Source organism: Callorhinchus milii, unplaced genomic scaffold, assembly GCF_018977255.1.
Source record: "Callorhinchus milii isolate IMCB2004 unplaced genomic scaffold, IMCB_Cmil_1.0 Scaffold10, whole genome shotgun sequence".
Lineage (NCBI taxonomy): Eukaryota > Metazoa > Chordata > Chondrichthyes > Chimaeriformes > Callorhinchidae > Callorhinchus > Callorhinchus milii.
In genome coordinates this window covers 18,071,295-18,092,640 of record NW_024704751.1, presented here as the reverse complement: position 1 = coordinate 18,092,640, position 21,346 = coordinate 18,071,295, and the positions used below count along the sequence as shown (strand labels likewise).

At 39.5% G+C, this 21,346-nt stretch overlaps 1 protein-coding gene across 1 annotated transcript in view; it reads right to left on the bottom strand.

Annotated features, from left to right (window-relative positions):
- The window catches only part of LOC103179593 (protein tyrosine phosphatase type IVA 2), a 42,604-nt gene extending 21,777 nt beyond the window's left edge, over positions 1 to 20,827 (bottom strand). The window contains exon 1 of the mRNA XM_042338415.1: positions 20,707 to 20,827. The gene's annotated coding sequence lies outside the window, so the exon portion shown is untranslated. The remainder of the gene's footprint in view (positions 1 to 20,706) is intronic.
- Positions 20,828 to 21,346: the final 519 nt, after the last annotated feature.

Genomic DNA, 21,346 nt, shown 5'->3' with positions numbered 1-21,346 from the left:
TGTCTTTTTACAATCATTTAGTTTGTTGTTGTGTTGACAGGCCCAGCATCGGTGGCAGTTCAGTGAGATAAACAGACTGTCTGTCTCCAGAAGCAATGTTGCTAGTGGAGGTTTTTGGGTCACCGCAAGCTGAGCAACTCAACAAAACCGTATAAAAAGAACAGTGAGGTGTCTTGCTTACTAGTCTGTTAGACATTCCTGGAAATTGGTGGTCAGAAGCAAAACTGTAAACTGTGATTGTGAAAATAGCCTCAAAATATGAATAGTGCAGATACAAAGCACTAGGACCCTAAAGCAATATTGGACAATCACAACTTGAAGTAATTATGTAATGTAGTAGCCCCCGAAAATCTCCATTCTGTTCTTATATGCAATAACTAAATTTTTTTCTACGTTCTAAAGTGTACCCGTTGCACATTTCCCATCATGGTGACTGAAAATAGAAATTGTCACAATTAAGTATCAACATTTGTACATTCAATTTGTTTTTGGCATATTTAAGTTAACTAATTCCTGTGTTGTATGCAGCATTTTCACATGTTAAAAATCTCAAGGCACTTCACTGGATTTACTGTAAAGCGTATTGACAGTATTTGTAGGCAAAAGAAGCAGTCAGTCTTTACACAGCGAGGTCCCACAAACAGCCAGGAAGTGACTAACCAATTTTACCTGAAGGACTGTTGGCCACATAACATCTGGAGAAACTCTCTTCTCTTTTCAAATAGTAGCATACTAGCCGAATAAAGCACAGAAACAGGAGTATTCAGGCACTCGAGATTCAGGCACTCGAGCCTGTTCCGTCATTGTATAAGATCAAGTACGTCAAGTTCAATTACCCGCCCGTGCCCCGTATCCCTTAATACCCTGACCTAACAAATTGCTATCCAGAGCAGACAACAGGACCTCGGTTTAACGTTAGATCTGAAGGATAGCACCAATAGTGTAGCATTCCCCAGCAATGATTGCAGTGTCAACTCAAATTCCCCATGTGGGGTTTGAACCCACAGCATTCCGACTCAGAGGCAAGAATGCTATTAACTAAGCCGGGCTGACATCATGCAAACAAGATTTCTCCAATATAGAGGGAATCTGACACAAAGTGAATCTGGACTGACATTTGATCTTATTGCTTCTTCTTTAGAACATTTGCTGTTTTGCTTCGCCACATTGAAGGGGGAATAAGCATCCAGCAACTGAGACTTGACAATCCTTTTTTAAACCTTATGGATCAGTTGAATTAAACAAAATTTCAAACTTATCTTCTTCTTAAAAAAGTTTTGGAGAAACGAAAGTAAAAATTAATTAATTCATGACTGCTGATTCCTTTAATAGATTTTGATCACCTACAAATATCTTCTTTGCTTTTTTCTGTTTGGATTTCTCTTTGTTTTCCTTGAAACATGTCAAAACAACCCGAGATAAAGGAAAAAAAAGTTCAAGATCTCACCAATTGTAAGGAGCTTGAGGCTCACACAGTCATTGAGGAAAGTTATATTTCCTTTATGGCCTGTATTATTACTACAATGTGAACGTTTTGTTTATTTAAGTCACTCAATTATTTTTATTTCACAAAAACAAATGTATGTGCCACAAGGAGAAAAACTCTTCCAGAGAGTCAAGTCAGTTAGGCTTCAAGTTTAAATTTCAGAGAAACAGAATAATTGCGTCAATATCTACCAATGAGGCAGACTAAGTCCACAGTATTGCTTTGGAATATCAGCCTGGGCAATGAGGACAAAACCCACTGTTTGGTCTTGAGCCCACAATCTTCTGAGCCAGAGATTTTAAGCAGTATTGTGCCCAATTCTTAAGTGTAAGCTTTGTTTCAAGCTTATAGTATTCTGGTTATCAGCTACAGTTAGTTTTCATTAGGAACCAGCTGATAAACCAAATATATCTCCGCTCTAAACAGCTACTCTCACTTCTGAAATATAGACTTTCTGCCAGCGCAAAGATTTTCTGAACCATAAACCACACTCTGAATTCTGCATCAAGCAGATCAATATACCAAATGTATAACTGCTCTACAAAGCTGGTCGGTCTCATTTCTTATGTGTAGACTAAAGATTTCATCAACAGATACCCAAGCTTAAAGTTTCTGTGCAAGCAGATCAATACAGATAGGCAAGTCATGATGACACATGCCTCGGGCATCCCTTTGTTTCCGTAATTGCATTTCCAATTTAACCTGGTTAGATGAAGTACAAGCAAAGTACTATTAATCGTAATGAGAGAGGACAAAATACCAGAACAGATCAGAACAAGAAGGGCTTAGGCCCTTCAGGCCTGGCTCCCCATCACACGTTCCTACCTTTGCTCCTTCCTAGGGGAAAATTCCACTTGGACAATTCCTCAATCAAGCACCTCCAGAATATTTTTTCAGCCCACTAATTAAAATCTAGTTTACGTCTTTCCCATTATTACAGTTGTGAAGGAAAGTTCTCAATGCATTCTGCAGCTTTTCTGCTCCCTTGATATAAAAGGCTTGACAAGTGTTAACTCGGTTTTAAAGTAAGTATATAGTTTTATTTACAGGAAACAGTTTATTGAAAAGTGTGAAGTTCAAAATCTACAAACCAAACTTAAGCTAATTTCATTGCACACAATTGGGACAGCATGCTGGAATTTAATACTTTTCAAAGGTTTAATTCTTGAAAGACAATGACTTGTTCCAAATCCTTGGCCAATTTTGAACTAGCCAATAAAAAACTATGGATTCCATATCCCGAAGAGGGATTGAACCCATAACCATCAGAGCCAAGTGCTACCAACTGAGCCAGGATAACACACTATATACCACATATTTCACACACGCTCGTAAATACTGCCCTACCCAAAGTATTCGTTTTCCTCAATATAAAAAGCTGCTTTTTTCTCACCAGGAAGAGTTAAAGCAGAGAATCTACGAAGTGGAAGCTTAATATTGCTTTTTATGTCTCCAGATCATATTAAAAACATTAACCTACTATAAAAAAAGGACCGAGTGTGACTGAAAAAGGTCGGGCTATAGTTCAGGAGATTCACAATATTTTTGGCATGATGGCAGGCACAGGTTCATGATATTAAACAATATTTTCCAGTTACTCAATGGCTGGGGTGGGGGGGGTGGGGGGGAGAGAGATGGAGAGAAAAAGGAAGAGAACAGAGTGAAGACAATGGAGAGTAAATAGCCACAAAAAAATCAAATTATATTAAGGCCAGATGTTCTCTAATCACAGTTTCACTTCCAATGCTGGAATGAATGAGGGTTTTAGGGATTTCAGTCTTTTAAACATCAGCTTAAATACATTTGCACTCAATTTGATGGGAATCCTTTCGTCACAAGGTTGCCACAAGCTCCAGCTATGAAATCAACGAGTTGTGCAGTAATGAAATTGAGGGCTTCAGAAAGTGCTCATACTTTACACTCATGGGTTGCAACATTACCTGAAACCTTAGATTGTTGTTGCTCTAATACAGACAAAGGCAGCTATTATTCTTTAGATTATTAATTTTTCTGCTGCCAAGTCCTACACCCCCCAAAAAAGCCAACTCGAAAATACTGCGATCTTAACCCAATAAGCAAGGCATCCTTAGAAAATTCCTGCTACGCAATTACTTTCCATGTAGCTTATAAGCATTACGGGCTCAAAACATAAGATTGTATTTAGCTAGCAGGAGCCGTATCTGGCTCAAAACATTCATTCACTAACATAATGGAATCTCTGCATCTTTCATACAGGATTTGTTTGAGGAAATTCACACAGGATTTGTTTGCAAAAAGCCTGGAAACAAAGTGTATTGGGCAAAAGACATATGAGCCCAGTAATAGGAAGCTTTCATTTGCTCAGCCACTCTTTCTCTTATTGTGAATCACTCAAACTAGAAGTGGCTTATTTTTTATTTTGAACTTCATATATGGGATCTAGGTGTTAGAAATGATGCATACACACAAGGATTATACTGAAATGTATATAAACAGCACAGCTGGTATCAAAAGGCCCTCAGGCCAACTGTCTTCATTATACAATAGGCTGCTATAGCTGTCTATATCCCTGAAATAAAGGAGCAACAGTTGGAATTACCGCAGAGATTTTATTTTATATTAAGTGTGAAACGGTTAAGGTTTTAACCTATAAAATATTCTGACTAATGAGCAGCTGTTGTAAACTCCAACAGTATCCCCTTTTTGACAAGAATCTGTCTGGTTATCACACAGTTAATAATAATAAATAATAATAATCCTTGCATTTGATATAGCAGCTTACCATTCATACAGCTCAAAACGTTTCACAAAATATACTGTAAAGTGAATTGACTGTGTATTTTGTGGACTACACCAGCTAGTGCAGTCTATCCATCTAGAATTAAAACCCTTTTTCACCATTGGGTCACCTACATTATACACAACTAATATTTGAAAATACTTTTCAACACAACGTATCAATCTTTAGAAGTTTAAACTGCTCAACTTTTAGGATTTCACCCATATCCTCTGTTCTATATATGAAACAAATTTATACAACTACAGTATTTGATAATATTACTCCATAAAGGTTTGCTGCATTTAATGTTTGGTCCCACATCGCTACTCACTGTATAGCTTTCATGTATGCTGAACATCAAGTGCTTATGACAACAGGGAACAATAATATTCCTTGCATTTGATGAGGAATATCCTGATATAACTTGATGTATAAAGACACAGGATATTCAATCAGCTGATTACACAAGTATATCACTTGCTTCATACAATACTGACAAAAATAATCTGGTTCATTGATCTACAGTGCAAGCAGCATTATACTAGTGCATATCCAAAATTAGTTTTCAAATCATTTTAGTCCAAACTGATACTTTAGTGCAGAAATGACTGAAATTCTCACAGGATTTGAGCTATTATTAATCTGCAGTGGCAGACAAAAATCTCAATCTAATGTTTTAAAAAAAAGTAAGAGCTAGGCCAATCTTGTCACATGCATCTCCATGCAGCTGACTCAAGTATCCCTGGCAGAGCAAGTGCCAGCTTTGAAATAGCAAGTGGTTAAAAAGGGAAAGGTTATTATCTATTTATCAATAAAAAGACTTGTGGATTCTATGCTATAAATACTCTATTAGTTCAGTTGAGTTGGCTAGTAAACTGGCTGGGGCAGGGCAGACAGCCTCAATAGGGCACAAAAGTCATAGCGGAAAGGCATACAGTACATGACAATTTAGATTGAACAAAGACACAGTAAAAGGCATAATACAACAGCAACTTGCGTTTATGCGGCATCCTTCACATAGTCTGAGCGCTCATAGTGATGGACACCAATCAAAAAGGAGGGGGTTTTAAGGTCAGTATTATGGTGGGATTTAAAGTATTACTCGTGTCATTTTAGCTCATGTAATCCATGACAATTAAGGAATTCTCATAAAATGTAGGTAGCATGCAAAGCAACCCTCAGATTTATCGCATTCAGCGCATTTCAGTATTAGAAATTAATACTTGTACTATACATATCGCCGGAATCGAGACAGTAATCAGAGTGTTAATGATACTCTTCCATTCCTTCATCTTCAGTTCATTTTAAACACATATGAGCCATTTAGGTGAATGACCAAGATCCTTACCTTCAAACACCTCCTATTTTATCTATGATCTTTTATATATTTTGTCTGTGATCTCCTGCAGTCCTATTCCCATCTACTCTCTCTCCCCATCAACTCAGGCTGCTTCAAGATCTCCACCCCCTACAATTTGTGGGCGAGCTTCCAGAAACTTTGCTCCCATTCTCTGAAACACCCTCCTAAGTCCCTCTGGATCGCTCCCATCCCACCACCACAATGCTTTCAAATCCAATCTAAAAACCTCTATTTTGACAATGTTTTCAGACACCTCCCACCTCCCCACTTATCTCTGAGTGGAAGTCTGGGCTTCCAATTAGTCTCTGTAAAACAGAGAGGATCTCCCACATGAAAGACAATACATATACACACACACACACACACATTAAAGTTCATCTTAAACCTGATCAAAAAGTTTGCCCAAGTAATGATGGGCAAAATCTGTTTTTAAATTAACCAACAACCTCCTTCAGACATGTGAACCACTTCTGTCATTTCGCTCATAAGAACCAAACGTGGCATAATTCCATGATCTTAGGCATCAATAGTGATTAAATAGAATACATACCAAGGAGTAAATTGCAGGATGTAATCTAATCATAGACTGAAATGGTTTATATATAGAATAACTGATACCTGGGATTACAAGGCAATCGGATTCATGTCAAACTGTGACAAAGCTTGTGCTGTTTCAAAGTATCTAAACTGAAACAGTGAAAGGCAGTTGCAATGATTACTTACTGTAGTTAGTAAATCCTCTCCCCCAATCACCACACACGTTTGTGTTTTTCACATAACAAATAAGAGCCAAGGCTCAGAATTTAACTTAAGCAACTGCTTCAAATTGCCAGGGAAGCTAGGAACCACGGAGTTCTCAGAGAAGCACTGACTTGTCACTCACACATATAAAAAAGGGTTTTTTTTTGTTGTTGCTGCTGCTGCTGCAACCACCCGTTTTTTGGGAATGATTCCCAATTGCGAGCAAATTCACAATGGACTGACCAAGCAGAACAGATTCTATTCAAAAACACAAAAATAGAAAGAACTACATGCAAAACAACAGGACTCTCATTATTCTGCTTATGCACAAATAATCAGGATCATTCCATGTGCACATTTAAAGTGGGTGGATATTACATCTCTATAGGAGTTGTAAGTAGCAAAGCTTTGGCAAACTATTTCAGTTATAAAATGTTGGTGAGGCCTTGCCTAATAATTATTGACGCATTGTAAGGATCAACTGAACGTAAAACAGAAAAGGAAATCTATTAACCTGCAAGAATGAAGCATGTTCAAAAAGACTTCAATTTATAAATAATAGCTGTAGAGGAAAAGAGCTCCTGTTCAAACTGAATGCTAACATAACAATCGAGTAGATTTACATCTTTCGGTTGCTGCACAAAGAAACCATTGAAGCTATTAGCTTTTCTCAAAGTTATTAACCTGAAAGCTGCATTAATAATGGATGTTATGCATTTCTATGACATGGATAACAGATGGGTGGGCTGGTTTGAAGAGTGTCCTGCATGCTGAAAAGCAACATTAGTTCTCAAAGTAAAGCCTGCAATTTTAAGGTCACATCCACACATAGATGGAATTGGCATGCTTGAAAGCCTGAAAACGTGCTTGCCAGATCACATGCCAAATGTTTGTCACCACAAAAAGTAACATTCACAAACAAAATAAATTGAAATTACTCCTAAAGAAGGATTTAGTCATAACTGCACGTGTGAATCACCCAGATTTTGATAGTTATCCAGTAACACACGGTCGAAAAAGTACATTTGTGGCTGTAAGAAAACAATATTAGCTTCGGCTGCTATCCTGTGACCCTTTTCACTCCCCATGGTCAACAGCTTACTGACACTCACTGTCTAGACTCACTGAATGAACAACCACTTGGATATTGGCGAGCTGCCACAGCTGGTGTATCCAAAGCCCACACAAGTCTCCACCATCACAAGGAGAGAAAATAGGACAAAAATATAATCCATCAAGCCTCATCTTTCAACTCCGAACCACTGTTAAGTGAACATGATTGATAGATGTTTAATCCAGATTTACAATCCATCAGAAAGATTAAATGAATGAATGAAATATTCCTCACAAAAAGAAATTAATATGGCCATTTGGAAAGGAAGCTGGTCAGAAAAGGTTGCCCCTGACATTTATTGCGCATTTTGTTCTGTCAACTATTGGATCTGAAAAACAGAAATAATTAAAAGAGACACTGGTAAATTATTTTCCATGCTTAACTATTGACCAAAATATGTCATGTTGTGATGACACGACCACCAATCAGATCTTAAACCATAGCATCTGCTGCAAAGTTTGAAAACATCCAAAGATGCACTAGGTATATAAAGCAGGTTGTTTAAGGAATAAAATCTTCTAGCAAGACTGCCATAGCTCAGTTATGGCCCATATGACAAGTTTGCTTAAATAAAAAAAAACTGTGATATACATGTGAGCAATAGACTTTCTTAAATGAAGTCAGTAAAATTATTGTTATCCCTGCTGCCCGAACTCAATTCGAAAACAGCAATCTAGCAACAATGAGGGCGGGGGGGGGGGGGGGGGGGGGGGGAAATCAGATCAATAGAACCAATTATGCAAAGAACACCCATAATATTGAATATGTCAATCAGTCAATGTTATCAAACTCTTTCAAATAAGAACTAATATTCTAGAGGTTTTTTTTGTATTACCATTGGCAATCAGGTACTATCCATTCAATACAGCCTCCAGGACAAAAAAAATGCATTAAGTTCATGATTGGGTATGTCTTTGTATGGCTATAAAAAGAACAGGTTAAATGAACCAAGTGTGTTTCATGCTTTTTAAGGATCTTGAATGTTTAACAGGATCTGCGACATCAAATTGCTGGGTTTAGTGGTTATTTATGCTGTGCAATTCTTTTTTTGCACCCCAGGTTACCATCAGATCCATCAATTGTAATGTCACTGGACATAGCCGATTAGAGTGTAAACTTAAGTGTACACTGGAATATTGACAGCATATAAATTTGTATAACTACACACACCATTCCAGACAAAGAAATTTCCAAGCACAGATAAAACTTGGGTTCTCTTAAGTATGGCAATGAGCTTCCATGATGACCAGATGCCAGAAAAACCCTTCAGGTTCATTTTTTTGAGAACCTGAAGGGCTTTTATGCATCCATCTGTCATGTTGAATTTTTTGCCAAATATATCCCTAGATCTGTTACAACTGAAACAGTTTTTCCCTTGAACATCAACCAATTCCAAGTCACTTATAATTGTACTTTTTTAAAAAAAGGGACCGTGACATCTATATTTAACAAATTGTTCAAAGTAGGAAGAAAATGATTAGCTTGAGCTTTTCTTTTTGACCCAGTTAACCAGGCAGAATTGATAATTTCTTGGCTCTTGCTTCAAAAGAAAACTCCAGAGTAGTAGTGATTGCACCCACTAAACCCAGCATATGCTTTAGTTGCACATAATGTGAGTCATTCCCTGACATGCTATTATAGAGAGTACTGCAGTTCAGTCATATAATCTCTGAAAAGCAACACACCCAGTCTTGAGCGAGGTCAAATTCACTCTGTCACAATAGAAATTATGTCTCAACAGTAAAAATTAAAGAATTGCAGAATATTTTATTCTGCAAATTTGATCGTCTCTCAGAATTTTAGAGTTGCAAAAATACAAAGCATCAATTCTCTAGTTCACTCTTCAAATTTTACAGTGGATTGCAAGCAAAGATTGACCAAGAAATCAGATAATCAGTATCTGAAGATTGCAGTTCAGATATTTTACAAGTCAGGTTCTTCAAAGCCTACTATTACTGGCAAATTCTGAAAAATTCACAATTTTTAACTTGTAGGGTCAGTAGTAGACTACTTAACTTGCAGTAGTCCATTCACATAATCCACTTCAGACCTAGATTGAAGCTATAATAAAAAAGCACTGTAATTACATTTGGAGCACTCATTGAGTAAATTTAATTCATATTAAATGCAATACAGCTGCCAAAACTGCAGAAGGATACTATACAATCAGTGCCACAGCAACTGGCTCCATTGGCTCCCCATCTCCAAGCAGATCGAGATCAAGATCCTCACCTTTCAATCCCTACATGGTCATATCCCACTTACCTCCACAATTTCCTGAAACCCTACTGACCCTTCATGTGCCCCATCTGCCCACTATCAGCAGGCAGATTTTCAGTCTTTTTGCCCCGCTGTCTGGATGTCCCTCTAAATCACTCCCTTCCTCACCTGGTTCAACGTCAGTCTCAAGGGGTATCTCTTTGACCACATTTTTGGTTCACTTTGCCCTTCCTCCCTCACCTGCTCCGACCTCCAGCCCGAATTCCCAGCGAGGAGTGTTAAGTGCTTTGGAACAACCTCCTGATATGTATAAATGTAAATGTGTGTTGTTATATTGTCATGACTGCTCAATTATAAAGAGGATTTCAATTTTCAAGAGCAAAGAACCAGGTCCAGGAGCACCTTACAATATTAACATGCAAATAAAGCAGGCGTTCCAAAAAAGCAGTCACCAAAATAAAACTGCAAATCACATAAATTACCAAAAAAATCTTTCTGGTAATTTTTCCACTGTGAATAATCAGTCCTCCTAGTACTGTTAATCAAGGAGGGTCTTACTGCTGGCACTCCATCCAACAATCGTACAGGTAAATTGATCATTCACTTCATTGCTCTCTATAAGAATCTTTCTGTGTACAATAGCTGCCATGTTTACCAGAAATTACCTGGTATTTTCAATTATAGATGCTTTATCAATCCACGACTGTTGTGGGCAATTGGGTGCCATGTTTCACCCACAAAATATACAGTCACTCCACTTCACAATGTATCCTGTGAAGCGCTTTGAGACGTCTCAATGACATGCTAAGGTACTATATCAAACGCAAGGCTTATTATTATTTATCAAGTACAAGGAGTGGAATTTTATTTGTAATGTAAAGGTTAACACTGGCCAATATAATGTCTCTCTACAGGAACCATTCACTCATATTGACTGCTTTTTATGGCTTTTTACGTGACTAATAAAATGAATTCACACAAAACACAATTATGTATGACAGCCTCTGTTTTATCCTTGAAGTGGATTTCTGGTAAAATCATGAGTACATTCTTTTAAAATCAAATTCAATTAACTGAACAATGCCACATTATTCACACGGGCAAGTCAGCACTTTGCTGTTTCAAAGTCCTCTAAACTAAATAACCAATAACATCTAAAAACAATTAATTACTAGATTAACAATCCTGACCCTGGACCCTGAGTAATTAACACATTCCTCAGAGTCCAGCACAAACTAGTATTTACCTTACCAGAGACAAGTAGCTGCAAAAGTTTACAATAGATTCCCTTTTGAGTGAATCATTTATAATAGAACAAGTATCCCTTGGAACTCTCGCCAACTTCTTACTATACTATTTTACTTCAGTCTGCAAGCAGAACTGTTGCCAGTTATAGAATCATATTTTACCACGTAATTAATAGATTTTGCTAAGATACTTTCCACAATGCCATAAACTATGATGGAGGCAGAATACAGAAAACTTCAAAAGGAAGATAAGTGCAAAATATGACAAAAAGATGAAGGAATTTACGTTTTTCAGAAAGATTGCAATGAATCACCGCCACTATCCAGCTAAATGCATACAATTCACACAGTGTACATGCGATTCACTTAAATTCACCTCGTCTTTAACATCATCAGCATCAACAAAGAACATCAACATCACCAAACAACACAGTACATCAAGCTGTGTGCTCTTGACTACCAAGACTGTCATGAGTTCAGGCCCCTGCTGTGTGAGACTTGTTAGTTTACATCTATCTTGCTGGAATAAAATAGACAAGCAGAAAAGAACAAAGAAATGCCTGTCTAGACCACCTCAATTTGAAAAATTGCCTCAAACTGAACAATTTAAAAATGAACTAGTTACAAGCCCCTATTCTCTGCATTTAAACTGATCAGGTAAAGAAACCAGCAACCATGTCCCCAAACAATCTTAGCAATTTCTCTTACTGTGATTCGCTGTTGAGTCAGTACCGCAAGTGCTTGCCAAACCTTGCTTAACTTCTTTTTAAATGTTAGCTTACATAAATTTTGCATTTGATACAGAGCCTTATCGCGTAAAAATGAGTTTTCCGTAGTCTCCTTTCAAGTATATTTACTAATTAATCATCTGTCCCTCCTCCCTCTTTGAAATGTCATCTACAGATATAGCGTAAATTTTCACATGTATGCTGACAACACCCAAATCTACTTATGTGCCTCCACCCTTGATTCAATATCCATTGACATTCTGACCACTTGCCTATCAAACATTAAGTCCTGAATAATCTCAACTTCCTTTAGTTCTGGCAAAACAAAAGCCATCCTTCTCAGCTCTGGCAACCACCTCCTTACTCAACTACCCAACTACCCCACCCATCCTGCCTCCAGAAAATCTGGAGATGTACTGAGTCAATTTATTACATTACCAGCTTGAAACATATTAACGTGCACCATTGCCAGCATCAGGTTTAAAAACAGTGCTTTCTAAATAATGAAAGTTCTAAAATTACAATTACATTTTGCTGAAGAAAACACAATCAAGCCTAATTCTACAAAAAAATATCTATTCTAGGTTTACTTAAGTCATCTGGACAAATTTTACTTCTTGGTTTCCTGTCCGCAGTTTAGCGGTACTGACTCAACAGCGAATTACAGAGACTGAAAGCAAGCATAGAATAAAGTAATCAGAAATAGATTTAATGAGGTGTTGTGATGGACGCCAAAACTTTATTTTTGCAGACTGAAATCAGCTCTCAAATCTATTCAGAAAGAGAACAAAACTGAAGTACTAAAGATTGTCCAATGCCAAATTAAGTAATCTCATGCTTTTTTTAATGACAAAGTTCACAAAAGTTATTAGTATTATAGTCTATTCTACCATCATGTTTAAATCCATTCAATTACTGAGATCACAGCAGAATGATCTGAAAACAGCCAACACTCGCTCAACTATAAAAATGAGGTAGTTCTCAGACCTCAGGCTTTTATCTTTACAATCCACACACTTTCTGATGGCCTAATGCCTTATTCACTGCAACGTGTTTACACACATCACGGCTATCATCTCTAGAGCACTGCAGTGCAATCCAGCAGAAACTCATAATTATGGGCAATCAATGGATTGGTGAATTGGCAATTTTGTGCGCCCTCACCAGTGAGTTTCGGATATTGGTCACTATCAAATGCAAAATGTAACAGAAATCGCTAAAAAAAATGGCTGGATAGTCATCTGATTAAGTCTTCATAAAGTGAGCTTCCAGTGTATCTTTAACACTGTTCAATATACTGTCAAACTAGCAAAATTGGTCCCAGACTATCTCTCTCACTCACAAACACACCTTCTTCTTGTTCAAACTAGGACCGTTTACCCTCACAGTTCACAACCACATTAAATCCACAGAGCTGTTTAATGTCTCACAGTTAACTCTCTGTGCACAAGCAAGTCCAGTAACTTAGTCAACTAACAGCTTGCTGCTGATAGTACTGCAGCTGCATTTTGGACCCTCGCGAACTATACAAAATACAAACTGACATGTCAACAAAATCTCCCGATTACAAGTAGTGAACCAATTATGGTGGACAAGATTTTTTAAATGATAACAAGTCCACAATCTAAACTGTAGGCGTCAGCCTGACTCACTTGGTAGCAATCTCAAAGTTGCAAAGTTGGTCAAGCCCCATGTCCAGGTCAGCGATTTGACCACTTGACTATTCTATCGCATGCGAACTTTGGGAATGGCATTTCTCATCCGTTCCTCGGGATGCACGGGCTTGCGTAGTCCAACGAGGTTTCAGCAGCCTTGCATTTCCAGCCACCACCGGTGTCTCCTGGCTCTCTGCGCCCTCCACTGAACCATCTTGTGGACCCAAGTTTGGAAAGCATGCTGTACAATAATGTATAGAAGATGTATATTGTGCTACAGTATTTGGATTTATGATGCTCAGTTTATGATAATAATCCTTACATTTGGTATAGCATCTTTGATGTCAGGAAGACGTCCCAAATCGCTTCACATGATGTATTGTAAAGGTAGTCACCGTGAGTTTTGTGATTGTTTGGTTTCAATATAATTTTAACTTAATTATGAAACTTGAATGAAATAGTATCCCGAGGGATAAAACAACTGACTCAAAAAAAACAGATTAATTGCCACCTCCATTTAAACACTTAAATGCAGTTAGTTCCCGGTGATCAAAAGCACATGCACCTGATTAAAATGGAATGGAGAGACACAAAGGATTGTGAGAATGTGGAATGCAGTGCCCAGAAAGCCAAAGAAACCGAATCAACTGAGGTGTTTCAAGGGAGATGCATATTTTAGAAGATAGTCTATGAAAAAATAAACAAGGAAATGAATTCAAGAAAAATAGTTCTCATGAATTAATATGGTGCAACAGGTTGGATGGGCCAAATAATCAATTATTCTTTCCATGGAAAATTAAGAGTTCTCAAAATGTTTTCACTGCTTTGATAAATGAAGACCTTTTCGGGGAAGGGACAAGAATAGTGAATCACTGAAGGTGCTTTCCTAGCTAGTACACTGAAAAAATTAATCAAGGTACTGATAAAAATTAAATATTTACCCAATAGTGTAGATGGTGCAAAGGACAATACCAGTGAACGCTAATACAGTCAAAGCTTTGGGGTCATCCCTTTAAAAATACTGTTAGCCATGATATGGGGACCAAAAATTAGATTTGGACAAATTTTGAAGTAGGGTCAACCTGGCTCAGTTGGCCCACTCACTGAGCACCTCTGAGGCAGAAGGTTGTGGGGTCAAGCCCCATATCGGGATTTTGAGCTCAGTTTAGACTAATCCTCCAGGGCATTGTCGGAGGTGCTGTTCTAGCTGTTTGTGAGACATTGCTGAGCACAAATCAACTGCCACACTCGCTCCGAAATATGCAGTCATGAAACCTTACATAAATCCTGCAAAGTGCTTTGAGGTATTCAAACAATGTGATAAGGTACAATATCAAATGCAAGGAATATCCTAACTATCGACTCAACATGCACATGTAGCACAATTGAACTAAGGGTGCTCTATTCTGAGAACCTACCAGCTCTTTTCCACAGGATCTACCTGAAGGCAGCCAGCCTTACAGCCAAAATATTATTTCTGACCTTTCCTTCCTCAGTCGGGTACATGCTGATGAATCACCTGCATTAACAGCTGCAGCTGCCACACTTGGTATTTCTGTCAAGGCAAACCGCTCCAACACTGAACTGCTAGACGCCTCGCACAATCACAGTGCGAGTCCAATTGGTCTGATATACCAGTGCAAGCATTCCAAAACCAGTTCACACTCCCGTACATGGAAAGATTCTGCTCACCAGACAAGTACAGGGGGCATCAACACAGATCCACTGTTCAGTCTAAAATTACATCTCAAATATGGAAGCAACATAGTAAAATGTCAAGAAGATGCATACTGTTGAGATGTGGTAAATATTGCACCAACTGAACATAAAGGCCACTGAATCATTACAACAGCATGTTCATATTCAGCAGTAAGAAATGTTACTCAAAATAATAGAAACTAAAAAAGGCAGCACATCTTACACAGAATTTAATGCAAGTACAGTAATTTATAATATGCTTCTCAAGAAGCTTCCAGCATAGTCGGTGCATGAAAATGTTGGGAGTTTCATTTCAATCTTTGTAATATACAGAGATTTAACTGTTCCAAGTAAGTATGCTGATCTAAGTGCAACACATATGCTTTACTGATTATTTCTGTGGCGCAGGTCAATCCTAGTGTAGCCAGGGACTGACCCAAAAGCTTATTACATGACATTAGCTACAGGGCTTTCTTTACGTGTGAACAGAAAGTAGTGTAGCCACTATGTATGTAGTCAACTCTGGAACATTTCTACTATAATCAGAAAATAGAGTTTAATGCATTTTCACAACTGAAATAAATAATCCTTTCATTTGATATCGCGCCTTACCACCTTGTCGAGACCTCTCAAAGCATTTCACGTTTGTACTGTGAAGTGCAGCGGTTGTGCAATTGTAGGCAAACGCAGCAGCTAACTTGCACACAACAATATTCTACAAGCAGCCATGAAACGAACGGCCAATTTTACCAGGGGGATTGTTGGCCAGGACACTGAGAGAAACTTCCCTTTTTCAAATAGTACCATGGGATCTTTAACATCCACCTGAACGGACTTTCCAAAACAGAAAGTTCAGCATCTCATCCGAAGGAAGACACCCCAAGCGCTACAATGGAGCCCAGGCTGTGTTTAAAGTTCTGATATGCGTCTGATATTAAATGTTAGATTAATATCTGGTGAACAAGCAGTTGGAAACATTTTCATCAAACCTGAAATTTAACATACAGTACATTTTCAGTCCTCATCAAATTTTGAAATATAATTTCACAGCATTTTAAATCAAGAAACAAAGCATGAAACATTTATCACTTTCTCGCGATTTATCCCATCAATTTTCACATCCATGAACTTTCTGTAGCACTGCGCAAAGACCAAACTTTTTTTTAAAAAATGTACCAATCTTGTAGCACTCTAAACTAATTATTTCTATCATCAGAGTGTTACACCAAAGGTTACAGTTATCAGCTTTCTATAAAAACCGTTACAGGCAAAGTAAAAATCATTATTTGGCTACATTTTAATAGCTTCCACAGTAAAATCAGTCATCAAAGTTTCTACTTTGGGGAGTTTCTGGTCACAAATCCTACTCCAAGATCAACTTGGGAGCGTTCAGTGTCCTTAGACTCCTGGAACACTAAATAATGTGTTTTTCCTTACCTTTCAGCAAATACAACCAAACTTACAAATTCATGAAACACTAAGTCACTGAAAAATTAAAACCAGACCTCAATTTTATCATAATTTTATGGCTGCAAAAAAAAAGGGAAATTGACACCTCAATGTTGCTAGGTTGCTGATGGCTTCTCAGCTCTCCATAACCTCCATCCAGACTATGGTTAATATACAAAACATTATTTGGCTCCTTAAGTTTGGACTTAAGAACCTGGTGTTCCAGGCTAAATTATTAATGGGCAAAAATGACTCAAAGTCACAGTGTTCTCCTGGTATACAAGAGCACTGAATACTTCAATATTTCACGTTTCACTGGGACAGCCCTTTTTATTTTGGAATTTGCCCAGTGCACCATATTTAGCATCTTTCATCATAGATGAATCACCCGCACATGGGTGAGCCTGACACTCACCCACGATAAAAGATATGAACTAAGTGTTTTTCCAGCTAGCCTTCATATGTAACTGAGGAGCAAATCTATTTTGCCACACATACACGGCACTGGGAGTTCCTTACAATTAAATGTTTGTAAGCATCTAGTGTTCATTGATGCCACGTCAACAGCATCTACATCACTGACAAGCACCTTTCAAAACAGACAGCAGTATGTGGTCTGATTAAAGTCAGCTGGATGCTTTATTTTACTATAAAACTCCTGCACAAGAAAGTGGCCCTTATCATATTTTAATTAATTTCATACCATTCACAATATGCTCCACATATGAATTGGTCAGCTATTGGCAAAAGATTTACACAAAGACACACCTTCAGAAACGAAGCAAAGCAATGACCAATTTTTTTTTTCTTTTTACAGGAACAGATCTGTTCTGTGGATTCGTCAGAGCTTTTCGGTAAATCACACGTATTACATTCTTAAGTGCAACTTTAACAACCCATATAAATGACACACGGTATTCATGCTAACCACTTACAGCACAATGTTAATTGCACTTAGTCAGGTGCTAGTCAGTTATATAGTGGACCCATTAAAATTAAAAATCTTATAAATCAAGCTTCTCCGATATACAATCTCACTTATTTGTGTGAATGAACCACTTCCTAGCTGGAGATACACATGCAGAGCAATAATTTTGATAGCAAGAGCAATCACAAATATGTTCGGTGACTGTGAGGCACGGCAGGGGTGCATAATTCCCAGTGTGTGTCTCTCCTCTAACATAGGAATATACAGAGGCTAGAAAATAAATTAATGGTTTGTCTAATCTGGGGTAAACAAACACTGTTCTGGTCATAAATTTCAGCTAGAACTTCCCCATGTTCTATGAAAAAATTCTTGTAGACCACACTAAAATGGATGGCAAATTCTATAAAGATTGACTCAGAGGATTCATTTCATATCTGCAATTGCACGTTTCTTTGATAGGACATTTAAAGTCCTAATACGTTCAATACATCATAAATATTTTTTAAAAATTCTATGTAAAAAGAAACAAATTCTCTGACTTTCTCACTTTTTTGATACCCAAGATGTGCGGCAATTATCGCACAAATCAAATGCTAAAAGATAACCTCCTAATCTTGTGCTGGTTTGCAGGTGATTGCATTATCATTATTATTGTTGTTGTGACACTGTGCATACAAAATGTGCCTCTGGACCCATTCTTGGAATAGGCTTCTATGAAATAAGTTTGTTATTTCAAATTTCTTAACTAGTTATTCGGATACATAGATTATTTCACTTGTGTATCCATTTATTAAATCTCCTCATAGATCTAAATATATCTTCTACTAAATTATAATATGTAATGTATTATGATTTGTAAAATTTAGTATTAACTAAAAACTGTAGCTCCATCCACTTGCTGTATTGATGCAATCATTAATCCTCCATTAGAAGTGCCACTATACAATATAAAATATACCGACAGTCAACATCTGTACTGCCAGCTGTCTTGGCAGAGAAACTGAATACAACCACCTATTATTTTCATATTTGGTGGAATGCCAATGCTTCTGTGCAAGATTAATTTTCCAGCTAATAGTTCTGGGGTACAGTTTCACTGCAGTTTTGGGACCCAATTAAAGCTTGGACAACCATCAGAAATCCAAACACCTCAGCCAATTGTTTCTTTTACTTTTCTCATCCGACATTCACTTCTGGCAGAGATTTCTGCCTAGTGATCAGCAGCAATCCTTCTCTAGCCTTGAAATACAAAGACTAACTGTAACAGCCCCAATACTATGATCAGCAAGCTCAGCACAAACCAGGAATCCTAGGAGCTTCCTGGTCTTGATGTTCTGTGGCACGCTATATGCACTGCACTCACACACTGAAGCAGCAGATTGAAATTCAGATGTTGCTCGACTACCAGAAGCACATGCATGTGCTGTGCACACATACACACAATCACAAAGTGGAAAGTCCAAATTTATTGTACATAGGGCCCACATAATATTTGTTTTTCACAAAAAAGGTATTTCTGTGATGTCACAAGACACACGATGGTCATCATCATCTTGAAACACTGTATATTAAATATTAACACCAATCGTTAACTCTCAAGCTGTAGCTTCAACTTGAATGTTCTTTGCATCTCAACATTAAGAATAGTTAGCCTGGTTCTTCAAATCTCAAAATCAACAACAACAACTTGCATTTGTAAAGCACTCTTCACGCCAGACAACGTCTCGGAGCACTTGAATTATCACTCATACCACCATACACTTCCCAGTTTTCAAACTCCAAATCTTAAAAAAATTGCATCAGTCTCCATTTTGTGTCAATCATTGCCCCTTGAGAAAATGACTGTTCAACATAATTCCATATCAAATTAAACCATAAATACATTTAACAAAGTGCTGCGCGTTCCTATCCATTCCCTCTCCTCTATTTTCCCCATAACCTAAGGAAACAAAACATCAGACTAGCCTAATGCTGTATTATTCGCTTTCTGCATATCCCCAAAACAGAATCCATCACATTCGGAATTGAGGCCACTTTCATTCTCTACATTCTCAATGCCCTTCTACCAATCCACAGTTGTTCGCTAATGTCATGTTCATGGCAACAACCCCTATTCTATCACCAAGACCTTCATATTGACCCTTAACCTTACTCCATGACTCCAACCTCGCATTTTTTCAGTCCCAGATCACTCTTGGACCCAACTCCTGTGCTTTTATTCCTTCTGCCTGCTCGCATTGTAACTTGTCTGCATCTTCCTTTCTCCTTCTTTCGTCCGCGCTAAGCTCCGAATCCATCCCACCGTTCTCTTCACAACCCAATTCTACACATAACCACCGTCCCTACTCTGTATATCCAGGACCCTCCAGATTTTTTTGGTGACTCTCCCTAGAACCACCATTGCCAGGTTTATTGCTTCTTCGTACTATTACATCCTCGTTTTCCTCCCTCTCCAAATAAACCTTCCTCTCCACACAATCTTACTGCCTCTCCTTCAGCACCCAACCTTTTGTCCTTTCTCACACAGAACTCTTCAAGCCCCCCCTCACCACATCTCTCCCCACCCCCCACCCCCACACACACACCCTCACCCCTCACCAAACCCGTTTCCAAAATCAAACTCAGTTAAAAGAAAAGGTTTTATATCTCTCCACGAACCCTTTCTCTCACAACGTGTCTCTCAGGCCCAGTGTCTCCTCCCTTCATCACCAACACCTTTCTCAGTTTGAATCCTGTGTGTGTGTGTGTGTGTGTGTGTCTGTGTCTGTGTGTGTGTCTCTGTCTGCCTCCCCTTCTCCTCCTTTCAACCACACACTCACTCACTCACACACACGTTCCCTCCCTCTCTCCCTCCCTCCGCCCAGTCATGATCTCTCTCTCTCTCTCTCTCCCCCCTTGTTCTGGCCCCGGCGCCTCTCCACCTCTCTAGGCCCCTAATGCCGTGCTGGCCTCCCCCTCCCTCCCTCCCTCCCTCCCGGCCTCAGCCTCTGCTCGAGCAACTGACCGGTTGTCCCTCGCCTCATGGTCTCGCCACAATCTCGGCCCTACACACACACACACACGTACATACGTACACAGCCCTTCGCCAAGTCCTTGTAAGTCAGGGGGTTCAGAACCCCGGACGGCACTGACACACACCGGCGCCCCGACCCCCGCGCCCCGCGCCCCGCGCCGGCCGGTAGGCCAACGGATCCGGCGGCTCCCTCCGCCACGCTCTTAAATGGCCGCCCGCGCGGACCCCACGTTTATTTCCGAGAGAAGAAACGAAAAAAAAAAACCCCCCCGTGTCCGGTCACCGGCTACCGAACTAATGCACACTCACAGCAGTCGGCGTGTTCATTGAAAACCACTAAAACCGTTGCGGCTCCGAGCAGCGACTCCCGAGCGTCTCCGTCTCACACGGTCTCAGCAAGACTGGCGGCTGCCGAGCGCGAGCGAGTCCGAGCGGCTCCCGAACACTGCCGAGCGGCAGCCGAACGGAGGTGGCGGCGGTCGGACGCGCCCGAGCGGCGGCCGAACAAAGCCGGCGGCGGCCGAACACTCCCGAGCGGCGGCCGAACGCGTCCGAGCGGCGGCCGAACGCGTCCGAGCGGCAGCCGAACACTCCCGAGCGACGGCCGAACAAAGCCGGCGGCGGCCGAACACTCCCGAGCGGTCCCTGAACAGCCCCCTTGGCGACCCCGAAGGAACCCGACTGCGACCGAACATCTGTCGGGCATCGGGCGAGCGGTGGGACGGCCTCCCGAGCGCTTCCGAACACCACGTGTGTGTGTGTGTGTCAGTCAGTGCGTGTCGGAGGGAGGGGGGGGGGGGGGCAACGTTGTGGAATTGGGCTGGTTCACGCCCAATTGGGCGTGTTTTTTGGTTAGGCGGCGGGTGCTTTGGGCGGGGGTCCGCTTTTTATCCCTTTTCCATTAAAAATCTGCAAAATGTTCCATTTTTCTTCCCGGCCCCTCGCAGGA